General features: G+C 46.7%; 1 protein-coding gene across 3 annotated transcripts in view; it reads right to left on the bottom strand.

Annotated features, from left to right (window-relative positions):
• LOC138570179 (thyroid hormone receptor beta) overlaps positions 1 to 20,288 on the bottom strand; it is a 1,132,895-nt gene that overhangs the window by 606,166 nt on the left and 506,441 nt on the right. For all 3 annotated transcript variants that reach the window (XM_069648855.1, XM_069648857.1, XM_069648856.1), the window contains exon 3: positions 12,991 to 13,077. The gene's annotated coding sequence lies outside the window, so the exon portion shown is untranslated. The remainder of the gene's footprint in view (positions 1 to 12,990; positions 13,078 to 20,288) is intronic.

Below are 20,288 nucleotides of genomic sequence, written 5' to 3'. Positions count from 1 at the left end.
AGAGCGCGCCCTGATGAACCAATCGTCCAGGTAGGGGTAGACGTGAATCCCTCCTTTCCTGAGATACGCTGCCACCACCACCATGAGCTTGGTGAAGACCCTTAGGGGCTGAGTTCAATCCAAACATCAGGACCCGAAACTGAAAGTGCGAGTCGCCAACTGCGAACCTCAGGTACTTCTTTTGCTTGGGATGGATCGGCACATGAAAGTAAGCATCCTTGAGGTCAAGAGACACCAACCAGTCCTGGAGTTGAAGGGCCTGGAGGACTTGAGAAAGAGTAACCATCTTGTCCTTCTTGAGGAGCTTGTTCAAACTGCGCAAGTCCATGATGGGTCTCAATCCCCCTCTTTCTTCGAAATAAAAAAATAAGGGGAATACCATCCCTTGTTCCTCGCTACAGGCACCAGTTCTATGGCACCTTTCTCCAGCAGGGATTGTATTTCCTGCGCAAGGAGCGGATCCGGACTCTTCAAAGAGAGATTCCCTGGTGGATTGTCGCTAGGCCTCTGCCGGAAAGGAAGACAGTAGCCGTGGGCTATGATCTCCAGAACCCACACATCTGAAGTTATGGCACGCTACTCTACAAGATGCTGCACCAGTCTTCCCCCAACCGGCGAACCATGGGATATGGCCTCATGACTGAGCTGAAGCGGCTGCGGCAGTGCCTGAGGGCAAAGAGGCAACTGCCAGAGCGGCTTTGGCACCTCAAGTACCCTGTTTTCCACCTCTGGTACTCCTACGGTGGCCCCTTTGACTTGCAGCTCCTCTCGATTTACCAAAGGATGAGTAATATCGAAAGCAACCTCCCCTCCATTGCTGTCCCTTAGGATGAAAAGGCGGAGGTTGGCGGACTGCAGCGCTCAACGACTTCGCTGCAGCTTTGGAGGTCTGCAACCTCTCAAGGCTCTCATCAGCCTTGCTGCCAAAAAGAGGTTCACCATCAAAGGGAATGTTGAGGAGCCGGGCTTGCACATCCGAAGCAAACCCCGACTTCCGCAACCACGCAAACCTGTGTATTACGGTGCTCGCCGCCATGGACCGGCTGACACAATCTGCCATGTCCAGACTCGACTGAACGAACTCACACATGGCATCCTTGCCATCCTGCACAATAGCAAGAAAACCATCCCGTTCCTCCCCTTCGGGAATATGTTCAGCCGCTAATGAAATACGGTTCCACAGAGAGTGCGTGGAAAGTGACAAGGCACACACAGAGTTGGCTGCCTGTACAGCCATACCCCCCGAAGAAAACACTTTTTTCGCCCAGCCATCAAAACGCTGGTCGTCCCTATCAGGAGGGATGGTAGGGTACGACGCCTGCTTTGCTGGGGCCGTAGCCGCCTGCACCACCAAATTCTCCGGAGTGGGGTGCATGGTCAAGTAGCAGGGGTTGCTACAGGCTGGGCGGTATTTTCACAGCAAAGACTTGCTCACTTCCGGGAGACTCTCCGGAGCAGTCCAAGCTGCTGCCACCCTTCTCTGCCTCTCGTGTAGTTGACTCACCTCTCTGCCGAGAGTATCCGCTTGCACATTCAACACTCCTGGTAGATGAAAGGGCACAATGTTGATGTCGTGCAATAGAGCCGAATGCCAGAGGCCCTGTGCTTCCCTCGACAGCACTCCGGAATGGGTGCCTCACTATTTCCTGAGATAAAACATCATGATGGTATTGTCCGTCAACAGCTTCACCACTGCCCTTAGTTCTAGCACACTGATGTGAAAACGTGATTCCACCTGAAACCATAGGCCCTGGACCTGTGAGTCTCCGAGATGTGCTCCCCATCCCGCCTGAGAGGCATCCGTCACTATTGTGAAGCGAAGTTCCGGTTCCAGCAAAGGCATGCCCCAAACCAAGCTGGCCGAGCACTGCCACCATCTAAGCGATTCCACCAGCTCGCCGTTGATCACCACCATGTCGGACCACAATCCCTGATTCTGTGTCCATCGGTCGGCGAGGAATTCCTGTATCGGCCTCATGAAGAGACAACAGTTTCTCACCAGCGGGATGCAAGATGCCATGGCTCCTAGCAGTGACATGTATGTTCAAACTGACACCCTTGTACCGATCTTCCACTCTGCTGGTTTCTGTTTGAGCTTTAAACCCTTTCGCCTGAGGGCCTCACTAGCACTAGCTGAGTTTGAAACTGTGCCCGCAGAAAAACCAAGTCCTTGGAGGGCGACAGCAAGGACTTCTCAAAGTTCACGGTGAAGCCTAGTCGTTGCAACAGCTGTTTGGTAGCGCCAAGACTTTCCTGCACCTCCCCCGACGACGAACCGCATACCAGCCAGTCGTCCAGGTATGGGTAAACATGATGACCTCTTCAGAGCCATGCCGCCACCGGCGCCAGACATTTTGTAAATGTCCTGGGGGAAGACTTCAAACCGAACGGAAGCACTCAAAACTGGTAGTGATCTCCCATGACAAGCCGCAGGAATTTGCTGTGTCGCAGACGCATAGGGATATGAAAATATGCGTCCTGCAGATCCAACGAGGCCAGATACTCGCTCGGCTGCACAGACCCTACGACCTCCTGAAGCGCGAGCATCTTGACTTCAGGCTTTGTAGAGTCTTGTTCAACGCTCGAAGATCTAGTATCGGCCGCCACTTGCCATTGGGTTTCTTTACCACAAAGTACCGGGAGTAGACCTCTGGCTTCTCTTGGCTACTGGAACCAATTCTATAGCTCCTTTCTGTAGCATAAGTAACACCTCTTGTTGAAGAATGTGAAGGTGGGGCTGTACAGTATACACCGCAGCAATGGGGGTAGGAGAACACCTGAGCTCCAGGGAGTGTCCCAAGCGCACCGTGCCCAACACCCAACAGTCTGTCGTGATCTTGCACCACTTGTCCACGTGTAGCGCCACCCTACCCCCCAGCCGGCTTTCCGCTTGATAGTCTTTGCTGCGGTTTAGCCTGCCTCCCTCTGGAGGAAGAGGCTTGACCTGTTATTTTCCTGGACGCCTGAAAGTCTCGACTCTTTTGCACAGACTGTGCCGACCTCCTATATCCCGGTGAGGAGTAGCCCGATCGCCCGAAGCCTCGGTCTCTGGGGGAAGCAAATCTGGTATTTCCCAAAGCTCCATGAAAGGGTCGGCAGGGACGAAATGAGGGCCCACGGCCCCTAATGACTTGCCAGTCTCAGAGTTCTCTTTCATACTCTTAAGGGTCTCATCGATTTTCTCCCCAAACAACTGCTCCCCCTCACATGGCATGTACAGCACTTTGTAGTGCACCTCTGGCCGAAAGTCTGTGGACTTAAGCCACGCTTGTCGACGCAGAACTACGTTAAAACCAGATTCAGCCAAGTTCACCACAATATTTATACTATGATTGGACGCCTCCTCCCCTTCGCGCACCAACATCATAGCCGTTCCTCCGGTAGGTGTTCCAGCAGAGGAGCCAACCGATGCCACATCTCACGATCATAGCGAGCCATGATTGCTAGAGAATTGGCCGCCTTCACCGTCATCGCTCCCACGGTCAAAACCTTCTTACCAAAGGCATCTTGTCTTCTGGCCTCATTATCGGGAGAGGTGGTACATTTGTGCTGACTCTGGCTTTTCGGCTAGCCGCCGCTGAAACCACCGACTCAGGAGTTGGCTGTGAAACCAAGCACTTCGGTGCCGATTCCAGGGCCTTAAAGTTCTTCTCCAACTTTCCTTTGATAGCTGGTTCCGAGAAGGGTTGTCGCATTGTATGTAGGCCCTCCTACCACACGTGGTCGAGGATTGGTACGGAGAACACCGTCTTTCATCTCTTGCCCATGTGGTCAAACAGGAAGCACTCCTTTCGTCGTTCTTCAGGAGCCAAGCCAAACTCCGCACATGCCTTAGCCATCATTGCATGAAACGGGTGGGGAGGGGGGGGGTGGAGGCTGTACCGGACTACGAGGTGGTTCCAATTCGACATCCGAATCCCACGCCGGTCTCTCGACGGGGACTACGAGCCAGCAGACATAGTCTCCCTAGGCCCACTGTCTGATTCGGAATCAGGTAGCTCACCCTCCTCAGGATGGGACCGTGGCCGATCTTCGGGCACTTGTAGGGGTGAAGGCAATTCAGCTCAAGCCGCAGACCACGGAGGAACACCTGCCGCATGGACGGTAGGCCCCACCGGAGCCACGCTCACAGGAGGTAATCTAGAATCCAGTTGGTCAAACAGATTGTAACATGGACAGCACCTGGAGCGATAGCATCGCCTGTGGGTTCATCAAAGGGTAACTGGGTGGACCAGCCCCCATCCCTGCGATGTCACCGGACCAACACACTGCAGGCCCAGGGCCGACGGATCCGCCACTGGATCCCCCTCGTCCTCCGCTTCCGGTGCAGTCTCTTGCTTCAGAATCTTGTCTGGTAGATGAGAGTCAAAATCAGAAGCCTGCCACACCTCTCTAGTCAGTAGTAGGTTGCTCGAGGTCGACAGTATCAGGTCTTTTTCTCCTACCGGAGCTGTAGACATCACAGTCGACGACGGTATCGCAGTATTGTCGACGATGGGACTCCCGTCGACGACAATGTGGTAGGAACCGACGCTTGATGAGCAGATGGTTCAGGCGACCCCGCCTGCTTGGTCCCACTGGACCGATGCTTTGACGACTCTTTACTGGAGGAGGACTTGTGATGGTCCCCTGAAGAGGAGCGTCTCGACGAAGAATCTTTCTTGGCCTTCCACTGAGACTCCTCCTCAGGCCTACTTCCAGATCCTCGTGACTGGTCCAGGCGACCATGCTTGGCCCAAGACTTTCCTTTAGACAGGTGTTGACCGGCGATGATCTGTTGCGTGGGCCGCTCTCTCCGATGCCAAGCTAAGCACCGAGCCCACGTCCGAGGAAGGGTAAGTACCTTCATTCAACCAGCACACCAACTGCTGATTGCGGTCTTTAAGCGTCTTCTGAGAGAACCCCTTACAGATCTCACAGGATTTGGCCAAATGATGGGGTAGAGGCAATAAAGGCAGTCCATATGCCCGTCCCCCTCATACACTTTCCGCAGCCCGCAGGTCGCACAGGGCCAGAACAATGATTTGCCTGAAGACATTTTCACTAATCTCACCACACGTATAGAAATTACAACGACACGAGGTAATCCCAACACTTGGAGACGGTTGATATCTGAAGAGAAACCGCGGGTGTGGGGCTATTTATACCCTACGTGGTGGCGAAAGCACCCAAAAGGACATGGATAGGCCACTGAAGTGTCAAAGTTTTCCATAGGAAAACGCTAAATTAAAAAATGACTGAGGTTCCCAACCTGACGACGGGGAATATTCACAGCATGTGAATCCATGAAAGATCCAATGCTGGAGAAACATAATAACCTACTGTTTCTCCTTCCCCTGAACCCTGACTTGAAGCAGAGGGGTTCCAAATGATCAACTGAATACCTGGGTTTGTGTGGTGGGTCAGAATGTGTCTTCCCAAAGTTAAACAGAGTGGAGTCACTGATTTACAAGCATACCTTATACTGAAGGAATTAATGTTCCTATTAATTAATACATACATATTCTTTTTATAAACTGGCCTGCTTCTTGGCTTATCTGTGGCACAGGGGTGAGGGACACCCACACTCTAAAGTGTGATGTAATTAACTCTTCCCACTACCAGCAGCCGTTTAAAAGGCACCATTTACATGTGAAGGAACTTTCTCAATTTTCCTAAATACCAGCACATGAGTGGCTAACATGTACAGTGGATTAGCGGGACCTCCATCTAAAAAGTCTTTAACCTTCAGGGCAATGGAACAAAAACAACAACACACGAAGCCTGGGTACTCACAACCTACGTGTTACCACTTAGTCTCTTACATGGAGACTCTGATTCTACAGCGTGGGACCAACACTGCCAATAACAGACACATTGTATTTTAAATCTCAACCTTCTAGGTGACCCAACAATCTGAACGGTCTCTTCACTCGTAAGGATTCATTGTCAGGATTTCCACTAATAACTGTAAACATATTATTAACATTAGAGGAAAGCAATTCAGGGTGGCACAACTGGGATTTGAACCAGTGACTTATTTTAGCCATAATCACCTATTGCGCGGGCTGGAACGGGTGGTAACAGCCCGGGGTCTGAGTTAATAGGTGTGAGCATAGGGAGAGCCTTTAACGAGGGTTCCAGTTCCGTTACCACCCGTTCAACAGGTGATCATGGCTATAAGCACCCCAAGATTCCAGTCCGGAAACATGGGGTGCTAAGAGCGAAGTATTTTGTTTAAATGAATGGGACACCTCACAGCATCCCGTTCACTGAAATAAGATACTCACTAAAGATGGCCGCCATGGATCTGGAAGGTGGGGCTCCATAGAGAGCCCCTCTTCCATTTCCATGGTGGCCAGTAAGGAGACGGAGTAACAAAGTAAAAAGGTAAGTGTGGCTGGTAGGGATGGACATTTGACATGAAAGGAAGGCAGGGGTGGAAATGGCAGGCTGGAGGAAGCAGAGGTCAGGTTGCTTGGAACGCAAGCTTGCATGGTGGGTTTCAGCCACGATCGAAGCAAACGGAATGCTTGCTACGCCACCACAGAGGCTAATTAAACAAACTTTGTACCTTGAAAAATCTAACTTTCCTTCTCGTTTTACATTTGTGGTTTTCTCTTCTCCTGCTCAGTGGCAGAACCCACATGTTGGGTACGTCCTTGCCTCTCACTACCAACCACTGACAATAAGACCCTGATCCAACAAGGAGCTAGAACCATACAGACTGTGGGCTGAATCTACAAGTGAGCAGGCTGCTATGTAAACAGTGGCCAGTCACACCATGCAGACACTCGCAAACTATTTAATAACATTGCTCCTGCTATTTTGGGAATATGTTCTCATGTGTCTGAACAGCCTGTTTACTCGTTGTGATCAAAGGTACTCGAGAGGCAAAAGGCAGCGTCATATCCTTGATACTAATGACTCCATTCAGGCGTCCTTCAGCCCAGGCTCATGGCACTTTCTGGCACAGGCTTTTCCGCTTCACTTCTACCCATCTGTTTAATGGAATAATTGCATTAGGTCAATCTTAATAGCAAAACTGTCAGCAGTGGGAGGGGGAAGGCATCTCCACCAGGACTGTTTCAACACCATAGTGGCCCAGCCCCCACACTCCCCTCCAAGGGACTCACTGGGAGAGATTCATGAAAGAGCGGTGGTCCATAATAAGCACAGTCTATTTGAAGAACGACTCGTTAGCCAGCACATCTAATAGCCCCTCGAATCGTTTGCTTTTCTAAGTAAGCTTGGTTTATAGGATGGAAAATAGTTCTTCATATCGTGCAGGATAAACCTTAGGGTCTGTTTATGAGGCAGCTATTTGGGACCGTGGGTATCATTAAAGCTCCCTCAGGCTACAGAGCAATTTAGCTGTGGTCAGCGCTCTGCTTTATTCCATGCCAGCAGTATGAAGATTGCGTGCCACCGAAAGCCCTGGCACGGGGCTGCGCACACGGCATGGCTAATGAATACAGGCCAAGCGTAAAGGAGGCACAGGAGATGGCATCCGCTTTGAGCCGCTAGGGGAAGTGGCCTTATTCTCAGCAGTCAAGTCACCTAAGTAACCAAGAAGCGGTCTGATCCAGGTCACGCTGTGACTGTCGACTGTGCTACCTTGAACATCTCAATGCATGTCCTTACCCTGCTGCAACTAACTCTCACCCTTCAACAATCAGTCCCCGGGCTAAAGATACCTGGGTGGAAGAGCCAGCGCTCAGTGTTCAATCAAGCCGCAATTCTCCAACTGGAAAGGCGGCCTAAAACAGTCCCCAGACACAAGACTCGACAATGGCCTTGATAGAGCTCCCTCCATAAGCAGCCTGGAAAACCGTGCTGATGTCACACAGACCTATATTCAGGTCACCGGTGACTCTCACATGTGGGCTACCCGTAAAGGCAAGAGATCTTCAATGTGGGCTCTGGAAAACACTCTCTGATTAATGGGCCTACCTTGCTAGTGCATGCGCAGAGTCAATGACTAGGGGAAACCAATCAGCAACAAGTCCACCAAATTTAAAAATTCGAAATGACTGGCAACTGAACACACATGGGGTGGCACCAACTTGCACATCCCGTGCATACGCAGCGATATTTTTTTTTATTGTTTACATTCAAACAATACTGCAATGTTGGCCAGAACTTCACATTATATAAAGAAGTTAGATATAGCTGTTCTATGTGTAGTATTAAGTAGAACTAGTTAGCATTTTCTTATTTGAGCAAAACACCCATTTCCAATTACATAGCTTAGAGTACTGAAGAAAGGTAAATGTGAAACGAGTTGACTTGTAGAATATACAAAATAAATGAGGAGTATTCATGTTTGCTACATAAAGTATCTCACTTGAAACTAATTCAACAAATGCATACACAGCTTATTATGAAGAAATGCACACGTGCTTAAAGAACGAATGCCAGATGACACACACAATCAGAGATTGCAGATATATGTGATAAAGCCCAGCAGACAACTGAAAATCAAACGCAATGTTCCAAAGCAGCACAGGGTGAGCAATCAAGAGAAAGTGGCAGGGGTTATGCATCAGAGTGAACTGCAGTGGCGTTCAAGGGTGCCAACGTGGAGTAATTGGGGAGCTGTAAGACGTACAGGAAATTATACATATCTTGGAGTTGGACAACATATGCAAGCCAGGCTGACCCTAAAGTGCTACATAGAAAAACATCTGTAGTGACTACTGTACTCCTAATCCATAGCCATTTCCTCCATATATGGACGGGACTGAAGATTTTTTTTCAGCACCCAAATAAATTTGCCTTTAATTTTTATTGGAGACAGTCTACCTTTCTTATCTATCACTTTTGGTCACATGTAGAGTGAGTAGAGGCATGAAAACACGGCTGATCAAACTTGTGAAAAAGGTGATTATCCCCAACAGGCCTGTGCTCATTGCAACCCTACAATCGAAGAGTTGATGAGCAATACATATTTCCAACAATGGGTAAAATATTTTGCAAAATGTATCAAAGTTACCATGAACCTGATTCACTGCTTGGGGCATGTTCTTCACACCCTGCATGGGAGCACTGTAGACGAGTCAGACCTAAAGCAAAAAACGTTGATCTGAGAAAGGTTAACCTAAGCAATAGACCAGAGTCTGGGGCTCTGGCAATCAGTTGGAAGAGATTTACCAAAGAATTCAACACCATCACAAGTACCACCTCCACGACACATATGAAGAAGCGGTCCATTGCTGGATCAAGCATGGCCTGCACCACAAATGAGGTTAAGAAAACAAACCCAAAACGGAAGGAAAATAGAAAAGCATCTGAAGCAATCCCTCAAAACATCAAAGAGCAAAACCCATCTGCATTACTAATACAAAAACACCATTATGAATCAGCTCTACAACAAATCACAAGACCACGCCAAGCAACATCTACTTAATTAACAATGACGCTGCATAAATCATCACCGTCATATCAAGCAATGAGATAAAACCAAATACCATCTTCATAAAAGACCACACCAAACATCATGACCACAATAAAACCTGCACCGAACATGGACAAATCTGGCAGAGGCAATGCAAATAGATCTAAGCACCAACACAGCACAAAACACCCTAGGGCCAGCTCACAAAGACTTCAATGACATGTGCAAAGTGTGCTACAAGCAAGATGTGTCTGCGACTGCTCCCAATTTATGAGTGCATGTTGATTCACCAAAAAGTGCAAAGTGCAAATGCCTCTCACAATTTTCATGCGCTGTCTTGAAAATCCCGAACAGAAAGAAAATCATTTGAACACTGAAAGTGGGGATCACGTCTACACTTTCACCTAAAAGTAGTGTAAAACTTTGTTGAACCACGTTTAGATAAACATGTGTGTAAAACCTGGCGGGCTGCAAAAGTGGCAAGGTGCTACAGGAAAGAAGTTAGTGTGTGCTGGTGGTGGTGGTACACCTCTACTCCCACCCATTAATTTGCAGGTATGCCTGCCATCATTGCAACTGGTGGCAAGTGGCCATTTTTACAGTTTTCTGAATCATGTTAACTCGCGGTGCACTTTTCTAGCCGCCCATGTTGTCTCAGAAATGTTTAAGAGTTGGTCTCAGATTCCTAGCAGAGAAAGCAGCAAGAAACCTCTTCACAACTAATAGAAACCACACACACCCAGCATAATCAGTGTTTCGGATTCTTTAAAAACATTTTATTACCGAAACAGCACAGATAATCAGACCATACTAGCAATGTATATACATAAACAGGGCTAGGCATAGCCTAGCTGGGAGCTATTTAGGCCGTTGGGTATAGAGCAGGTAGAGAGCCTGGTTGGCTTGACGCCACCCGCTACCTCCCAGTACAGCTGGTACCATGCAGGCATGCCTGTCCGACATGAACACTTTGCACATGAGAATGTGTACAAAGGAGCATTCAGGCATATGTAGCACAACTATTCCTATGCAAACGAGAACACGTTAATGAAGGTAGATTTGCAGCATGGTACTCTTGGTCCTCGTTCCCCAGGTGTAGCTCCTGCTTACTGGTTAATGCCCGACACCCAGTACCTGCTTTTATCGCCTGCTCACTAAATACTTATTTCGATCCCTGCATACATACGAATCGCCGAATACGCTTATATATTTAAGATTACTGACACATGGTTACAGTGCAAATGCAAAAACAAAACCAATTTACATGACAAAATATCAGATTGACAAAATAACTAAATCTTCCAACTGTTCCATTAAATGAATAACTATATTTTTCTCATTTCTGTTCTTACTCCCTACTTCTATTTTACTTAATCCTATTCCTCTTCACATATTTCCTCCGATTTTCGACATCTTCCAGGATATTTATGAAATCCTTAAATCTCCAGTCGCCATTATTTTTCTCATTTTGCTTTTCCATAACAGACCTAGAGCCACCATGATCTCTATACCGAACAAGGAGACAGTTTTGCATATCATCTTTACAATTAACAGGGACGGAAAACCACCAAAATCTCAATATACCCCAATTTAAAAAAGGCCTTATCTCGTTCCAGCTTTGCGGTCTATTGGAAAGTTGGAAGTCCTGGCCGTTTGTGGCTGTGCAGGGGCTACCGGAGTAAGTAAAAGAGCTTTTCCCTGTTTTCAACATACTCAGGTTCTCTCTGGCATTGTGGAAGGCTTAAAGGTCGGACCCTCGACTGAGCCACAGACACTGTACATGTGCTTAAACACTTTGCACAAAAAAACAAGCCAAAAGGTGCACTGGCATTCCTGTGGAGGCAACTTGGTGCAGTATAAAATCTGTGTAGACAAAGGGGCCACCAAAAAAAGAAGTGCCTGCTCGTTTTTCAGGGAGCTGCAAACCTGGCAAATTCACATTTCTGACATACAACCACACGGGAGACTATTAAACGGATTTCCAGGTGTAATGCTAACCAGACCATCATTTCTCTTGCCCGGCAGTCCATTTTGGGGCACATTCAATCTGTTCCACACCCATTGCCACCACTTTGGCTGACTGAAGAGCCCCCTCAGTGCTGATAGCACTGGTGTTTGCATTATTGGCTTGTGACTTGAAATCATCCCTCCCTACCCATCACAGTCCTATGAGATGGCCTTACTGTGGCATAAAGTGCTGTACAGAGCATGACAGTCGGGTAACAGTCAAACCACAGTAACATAACATGAGAGAAGTGTGCCAGTCCTACACTGTTTGGCAGCACATCCACCTCTGCCTTTTAGACAATGTAATGTACACATCCTGTATTGGGAGCTCAGGCTATGGTTTCTCGCTATAAAAGGGCTAGTACTATTACACTTTGATACTTACTTCCGAGTAAGGCACCACCCTGTCTCACCATAACAAAGTCCAGCATGTCATGACATGGAGCAAACTCTTCCTAATAACCTTTTTGATCAAGTGAACAGGCCTTACCTTCTGTTACCAACAACATTCTCCTTTATACATACTGTATTCTTGGCTGAGGCTTGAAAGTCGCAGAATTAATAGTCTAGAATTTTACCAGGCGTGCATAGTATAGAGACGCAAAGTAAAATAATCTACCAAACTTCCCGGACTGCTCGAGCATACTCTTGCACCCCTCATGCATCCAATATTTCATTGGGCACTAACTTAGAATTCTCCAAATTGGTGTTGGAAACACAACCCAATTATCCAACACTTTACGACATATCCTCTCCTCCCTTTTGCATGGTCACAGTCCACCTAACAGGACTGACGGGCACCCCTGCTTTCACAACATTCTTCACTGCTGCATCCCTCCCTAACTCCCTCCCTCCCTCTCTGTATTTGTGGCAACTACTTCCCGCTTCCCCATCCTCTTATTTTCTTTCTTACAGCAGACTAAGGTCTGGACACTCCTGGTGGGCAACAGTAAGCCACTGCACGCCCACGCCTAGATGCTCTGATATTGCAAAGGTGGTGGGTGATTCGGCGAGTTAACATAGCATATTAACATATCACAACATAATAAACAAGAGGCTGTGCCAAACATTTCCACAATCAACTCATGTCATTACATCATGAAACTCCACCTCCATACCCATCAGCGGAAGCAGCAGCAAACATGTCAAAAATCAAACAAAACAAAATGCCAATATATGAAAATGGGATCACTCAAATGCTTGACTTCAGCCTAAAGAACTTGTATGCCTTGTTGACAGCAGAGATCTGGCCCAGGTTGGCAGCTGACAATTCATGAACATTTGGCTGTTTATTTTCGGAGAGCTTTGTGAATGGAGTTGCTTCGAACAGTGGGTCAGAGTCCCTTTCATAAAATACCACTACATTTGGCAATCAAGACTTAGCGTGGCCTTAAAGACTATGTATGGAGTCTAAGCTATGGCCTTGCCCTCCTGAGCTTGGTGGAGCAGTTGGCACCGCGGTCCCCCCTCAAACAGGTAACTTTCCACAAGGACTACATTTAGTGCGTCCTATAAAACACATCAATGGACTCGCTCAACTCCACATAGGCGACCTATTGCAAAGTACAAAACAACTCTTCAGACTGCTGATACATATAAATGCATACCTTTGTGAGAAGCTTTAAAGACATTCCAGTCAGTGACAAAACATGCGTGGGTCGTTCAAAACAGTCCCATCTCCATCCTCTCGCCAACTGTAAATGAAAAACAAATACATGGTGAAGGTACCTATGATGAATGGTAACTTTCCAGGACCTCCAAAAGCTAGCTGAAATTACATCACGATAAAGAATGACAGAAACCGTAGATGGCAACAGGTTACTATGCCATCACTCAAAGATTACCACATTTCCAACCATCCAATTGTACTTAACCTACCCACATTTTAAAAGTCCGTTTTGAATTTGAGGACGGCTGGAAAGGATTATCCCGGGGTTAAGGGAGCAGGACACGTTGCATCCTATTTGTATTTTTGTAATTTTATTTATTTTAACAACAGGGATGTCAATTTCGTTCAGAAATTACTTAAAATAACACATTTACAGGTGGCGGAGGCATTCTCCCGAAAGGTGCCTAGACAGTAGCACAAAGAGGCGAGTCAGGTCGTGAGGGTTGAAAAATAAAAAGAGGAATATTAATATATGTACATATGGAATGATGTACCCCAAATCCCCATACTTGATCAGAATGTAGCAAGAAATTGCAAGCATGGCCACCAATTGGGAATCACACAGCTTGCAACCTCAGTATGCTGCTTTGGAACCCGTACAATTTAAACAAATAAGACTATAGATCCTGTAACATGAACTCCATAGAAATAAAGAGCATCCCCCTCATTGGCTCGGTTCCTAAAACACAATGAAAAGACACCAGCTGTCCTTGAAGGACCCCAGACAATAGACTGTGGCCTCACCACTAAACCAGGAACACCTACCAGTCCTTCCCTGCTCTTTGTACAATAGATAGCATATAGGCCGTGAATATATGCTATGCTATGTTGCCAATGCTCAACTGTGCCGCCTACCCTCTGTGGCCAGCTTCCCATTTCACTAGTAAGACCTTGTGAAGGCCTCATGATGCACTCGCTATGAATGTAAAGCACCCAGCCCTGGAACTCCTGACGCTGCAATATGTCCGCATGCAAACTGTTGCTCATCAAAGCATTCCCTTCCCACACATAACAGCGCAAATACAAGGTATGCTCTGAGCACTTCTGCCAGAGATTTCATATTTTCAAATAATTCATAACTGCGCACAACATGTTTCGGGGAAATCCACTCCCCCTTCATCAGGTTCTCTGTTAACACAAAAATGAGGAAACACACTAGAACAATGCAAACATTGTCTTTACACGCACATAATATCCCGTGAAACTGGCAGAACAGCATCACACAGCACACAAATGTTTCAGTGACAAGTTAATTTGTATAATTTATAGGTGAAAGCATATTCTTTGCACGAGATTGAATCACAGGCGAGGTTCATAACTATGAAAATGGGAACATTTCCATCGCTCATGTTCTGTCTGTTACTGTATAATCAATGGTGTACCAATTACTCATCTGCTTTCGGGTGAGTCATTAAGCTGGAGGCATTCGGCCACTTGTGTAACCACTTTTGATAGGTACATGATGCTAGAGGCCTTTGTGGTGAGGTAAATGCAGGTGAAACATCAAATACCACAAAGAAACTAGTGGTTGAACTCAAGTACTCTATTCGAAGGAAAGAACTCCATTCTTTTTTTGCAAGAGACTAACATCACTCGACACACCGTGGCACAACTACTGTTCAAACGTGGTGGATTCATTCAAAAGGAATATCTTCAAGTATTTGTGGATTACTAGCCATCATGCTGAGATATTGGACTTCAAGTCCACAAGAGATTTACGTCAAATGATTTAAAAAAAAATTACATAAACTATTTTCTTCTTTGAAACGCGAGTAAAACTCGGTGTCAGCCTTTACTAGTTGCCCTTTCTTATTTCATTGTTTAATCCCCAAGGGTATTGTACCCTTTTCTATAGAAGGAACTCATGGTGGCAACAGTAAAGACAGACACAAGTGATCAGAGTTTAAGGGTGTTTACTAAACTGTATCTGCGGGATGGAAAAACGATTAATCTAAACCTAAATCGAAGATGGGAGCAAACTACAACCATCAAATAATAAGGCAGTCCTAGTCACGTCTTGTCAAATAAAAGGGGCCTATACTAAGAAAAACCTATTGCCAATCCTTACTCTAAATACAAACAAAGAGTGTGGGATAGGATTCACAGGAAAGCAAGAAGTGTTCACAAATAATAAGCCAGGATGCGGTAGTAGGGGTCTCCCTTCCCCATGTATTGAGCATGAGACAAGGCGGGACTCCGGAGCCCAGCACAATCTTGTGCTTTCCCAGCACAAGACAACAGTTCCACTCTTGGGTACGAGGACCTTCAGTGGTTAAGTCTCTTTTCTATAAAAAGTCTCTTGCCTCACATGGTGTCGGACTCCTCTGTAGCTGGTTTTCCCCTCTCGCATTAACAGTTCTTTGTACTTTCTGCAATTAGCCAGTGGCTACTTTTGTTCAACACAGTTTGGTTTCCTATAGGCTCTCCCCTCGATTCACTGGCTGTGATGAACCGCTTGGCTTTTCTTGTCTCGGAAGTCAAGGTCGGTACCACGGAGGCAAGAATCTCTCCCCGGCTTAGTTATCAGCAGAGGAGGGCCCTGTGTACCGTTGACATCTGCTGAAACACACGCTGGCTATTGTTTGCGATCTTACGATTCCCTTCGTGGAGGTTTCACAGGCCTCTTCTTGTCACCCTCTCGGTTTGCGCCGTCTTTCTCATCCTCTTGAACTGCTGTGCTTAGTTAGCTCTCTCGTCGTGCGGTCTGCCTTGCCCATATTGTGGTCTCATGCTCCACCTTTCATCCCTGTGGGAAGGGAAAGTGCCGTCAGGTGTGAGTGATTCTGGTCAGTTGCCTGACTTTGCCTGACCCTTGTGTTGGGTAATGTCAGGTAGACGGCTCTGGTGTTTGTCCGTCGTCTGTCGTAGTGTGCGAAAGTGTTCGTGTCAATCAACACTCTCCCTCATTTTTTGCAGAGCCACAATCATTACATTCAACAAAGTGTACTATACAAGCCGTCTAATACATTGCATTTCCTCTATCCTTTAGAAGGACTTGTGTATCTCTTGTGCATAGATGGGTTCTCTCAGAACATTTCTGTGTGCCTTTCAAGCATCTTAACCCAAATTGGACAATGAGCATGATTTGGTCTATGGTCTAGTCAGTGGTGTTCTGACACTAGGCTAGGGAACCTGAAGCAGTGATGGGGAATATTACTCAAAATCAGAATGGTTCTTTCCCTTATGCTATGTCAATATAAACAACTTTGAAAGGCGTGAAGGATGATAAGGTTCAGTTACACTGATCTAGCAAGGGCTCGACCCACTGCATCAAGCCCAGTCTTCAAAGGAAAGAAGACAGTAGGCGGCGCAAAGAGTAAGAGGTGAGCTATTAGTACTATGTTGTAAACATATTGTAGAGCTATTGCAAAGCACTCTGATATCTTCCAAGTTGGGGCAGTGCTGTATAAAAGTTTCGATGATTAGTGCAAAAAAATTCAATCAGCCCACCCCATTAACACTTGCTCCTGAAAAAAAGGCAAAAAGGTAGGACAGGTGAAGAAGAGGAGTTCTAACACTCACGGTCACTACAAACACACACATATCCCGTTTGCCATGTAAATGAAGGTGATTGATACAGGCACTGCTATTGAGGAAATTAGTAAATGCAATTCATAGGGTAAAAGCTTGTACCACGTCAAAATACTCTTTTGTACCCTTAAAGGAAGCAATAGCCAAATGGTGGAACAGCGTGTACCCCCATGGTGACATCTCTTTTCCGAGTTTGAAGCGCAGGACAGTTCTTTACCGTGCTGCACTTGCTTTGCATTGTATTTTCCTTGGCTGTGAGCAGTTTTAAACATCCAGATATCCTACACGGACATGTATGCCGCGCTTTTGCATCACAACATTTAGCAGGTCTGAACAACTAGCATGTCCCTTAGAAACAAGCCAAAAACATAACTACTCCAAAGAACTGTGCAACATCAAGGCGTGTGTACAGGGGGTGGTATGTGATGTGGTGGCTGAGGTGGGACGGTGGTGTGTGGAGGGTTGGGGACATGTATTTTCGCAGCGAGAACCGGGGTGTATGGGAGAAAGGACCCAGCAAAAGAAAGAGAAAAGCAGAGGGCCTCCTGGAAACAGGAACAAAATAATGGCGTGGGCATGTTTGTGGCTTCTGTCAGGCTTGTTTGTAGGGGTATTGACATACAATCCATTGGCACAGATCTGTCCAGAGAATTTATGCTCATCAAAATTAAAGTAGTTGGGCACTTCTTGATCCACTGAAAGGAATTTGAACACCGTTGAATGGAACTTGAATCTATGTACAGTTCCCTTGAGATTCACTCCGGGATGTGGCGATGTCCAGAAGAGGGCATTATGGCCTTCTCAGAAATCCAGAAATGAGAGAACAGTCACCCTACTGCTCCAGAAAGCTGTCAAGGGGGAAACGATACACGCTGGTAGGAGTTTCACAGCCTGAAACTAGAAAAGCTGTCAGAGTGAAAATATCTGTGCCAAGAAGAGCCCCAAGTCCTAGAAGCAAACTGGGTGCTATTTCCCTGAACCCGAAGCCCCAGCACCTTTTTACTTCATCATCATTGCCATGCCTTCTGGAGGTGGTGGGCAGGTGCTTCACTGGTGCTTTCTTCTTTGTCGCCAATGCCATGCCTTGGTCTGGGGGTGGTGGGCAGAGTGATGTCACTGTTGCCGCGCCTCCGTCTGGAGGTGGTGGCAGGTTGCTTCACGGTCCTGTATCACCCTTGCCGTGCCTGGTTCTGAAGATGGTGGCAAAGTTCATTTGTCTTTTATTATATACATTCAGCTCAGCATTGGAGAAGTGAAACCTGCTAAATATGTTCAGAAACTCGTAGATCCTGAATCTACTGATTCAGGACAGGAACCGCGGATCCCGGGAAAACCAAAGCTCCAAACGCAGTGGAGTTGATTAAACACAGCCATTATCGAGAACATCTGTATACGCCGCTGCTCCAGGTTGTTTGTGAAGGATTGACCACAGCTGTGCCAATGCACTTACAACACTTATTTGCATATCAAACTCATACATAAATAAGAGCGGTGAAGTGGTGTACAAAGGGGAACTTAAAAGACCCCCTTATCACAGTGCTCTTTAATAAAAGGGCCAATTCACAGAAAATAAAAATTCAAGAAAAAAAAGTATTAAAGAGAAATATTTCGAAAATCAATCCTTTTACAGACCCAGTGAAAACATAAGAAAAGCAACAAAAAAAAGGCATAGGACATTTGTGCATGTATACCATATGCATGTAAACTAAGACACACACACACACAGGTGACATCTGCAGAGTTAAACATGTTTTTGAATCTCTAAGGGAGTCCTAGTGTACATAATTTGATCTCAATACCCCACCACTGTGGTCTGTCAGTCACTGCCAGCAGCTACTGTTAGGCAGAAACCTGTGCAGTTCCCTTAGGGAACACTGCAAAAGATTTAAGACTACAGGTGTTGGCAGTAAACCCACTTGGTAGCAGTCTGCACCACCCAGTTGTGGCTGAGCAGTCAGACTTCTCTCAAGAAGAGTTAGGCAGTATGCAAAGTATACACAATAGGCACTCCGATACAACAATACAAGCAAACACTGACCAGAGCTTTGGTATCAAAGTATATAATTATTTATTTAAAAACACACAGTTTGAAACACTCCAGCACTCTTATTGTAAAATATTCTAAACACAGTTACTATTGTAATATATACACCTCTTTTTCCTGATCAGATAAGTCACTGTAAAACACCACCATACAGAGGTGAGCGCTTAACTAGATGGCACTCCAATAAGTTTGTGAGAAAGGGAGGGAAAAAGACAGAATATGGAAAGGTACACCACTCTAAGATTCAGGAACACTATTAGCAAGGCAGAAGAGCAAAAGTCACTGGTGAGCCAAAGTCCAAAGGCTGGGCCCACTCTTAGAGAGAGCAGAGCACAAATGCGCCCAAGATCACAGTTACACTAGGCTTAGAAAGTCTTGCAGAGGGTTCAGAAAGGGTTTAGAGAGGCTTAGGAAAGTTTAGCCAGGGTGTCCCAGGCTAACCCAGGTTCGAAAGCCGGGGGCTAAATCTACCCCGTACAGTCGGTAGCAAGGGAAGCCAGGTGGGACACGGTACCTTAAGTGGGAAGGATCCTCCAGCGGTGGCAGTTGTTCCTGGTAGTGGGTGAAAGTTGTGTTGTCGTCCAGGGGAAGAGAAGAACTCGACTTGCACTACCAGGGCAGAAACCGGCCGCAGAGTTTTCCGGTTAAAGGTGGTACCTTTGTTTCGCGGTCGTGGTAAAACGTGGTATCCCGGTTGCCGGGGTGCTTGGCACAGGCAAGGCGGCCACGAGGTACGTCGGGAAAGCGAAACAACGGTGAAACTGGTTATCCCCACCAGTCAAAGGAAGAAGACTCTCCGGCGGGAGATCTCCTCTGTCGTTGGGAAAAGTGGTGAGGCAGTACAGCAGGGCTCCAACAGTGGTGGTGTCGTGGCAGGTCGGCTCAGCTTCTCCCTCATGGGACCCCTCATAAGTACCCCAGACAGAGTGGCACCACTTTGGAGGGCTTCTGTGGAGAAGCCCACCAAAAAGTGGAACAAAGGGCTCGACTTGGGTTGGAGTCACAGAAGAGAACACAAACGCCATTTTAGAATCAAGTTTTGGAAAAAAATACCAACCGGAGAATATTAATTAAATAAATTAGCGGTATGTTCGAGGCCCCCGTAAATAATTAAATAAAGATAGTAGCCTAAAACAATAGGAAATCCCATAGGAAAATATTTGCGGTTGAATATAGGAAGTAGTATCCACTGCCACCAGCCAAAACTCGAGCAGGGGGGACGGAGACGTGCCCCCTCGACTAACAGACCCTGGGGCAATTGAATTGCCCCCAGCCAGTACGTCCACAATATGATGGTTTGTACTGGTTCTGTTCAGAATTTGAGACTAGTAAAGTCAATGGTGACTTTACATGCCCTGGGAGACAGTAGTCAGTCCCGGGGTATGGAGTCTATACTGGGGGGTCACTATGACACCCCTGTGTTACTGCACGGAGGGTGCTGGGTAACACACATCACAAAAACACATGAAGCCCTATGGAGTAAAAGACCCCATAGCCCATTAAACACATCGAGATTCAAAGAAACACACTCAAATCATGCCCAAGAGTGAGGGTAAAAGAGTCTCACTCTTGGCAGGAGAAAAAAATAAACCCCAAAAATCCAGCAAAGCTGCTGGGGGACTCACTAGGTTAGGAAATTCAGCCTAAACAGAGAATTCTCC

Source organism: Ambystoma mexicanum, chromosome 2q (assembly GCF_040938575.1).
Source record: "Ambystoma mexicanum isolate Mex_15411 chromosome 2q, UKY_AmexF1_1, whole genome shotgun sequence".
Lineage (NCBI taxonomy): Eukaryota > Metazoa > Chordata > Amphibia > Caudata > Ambystomatidae > Ambystoma > Ambystoma mexicanum.
The sequence above is the reverse complement of the archived record's forward strand: the minus strand, read 5'-3'. Positions and strand labels throughout refer to the sequence as shown.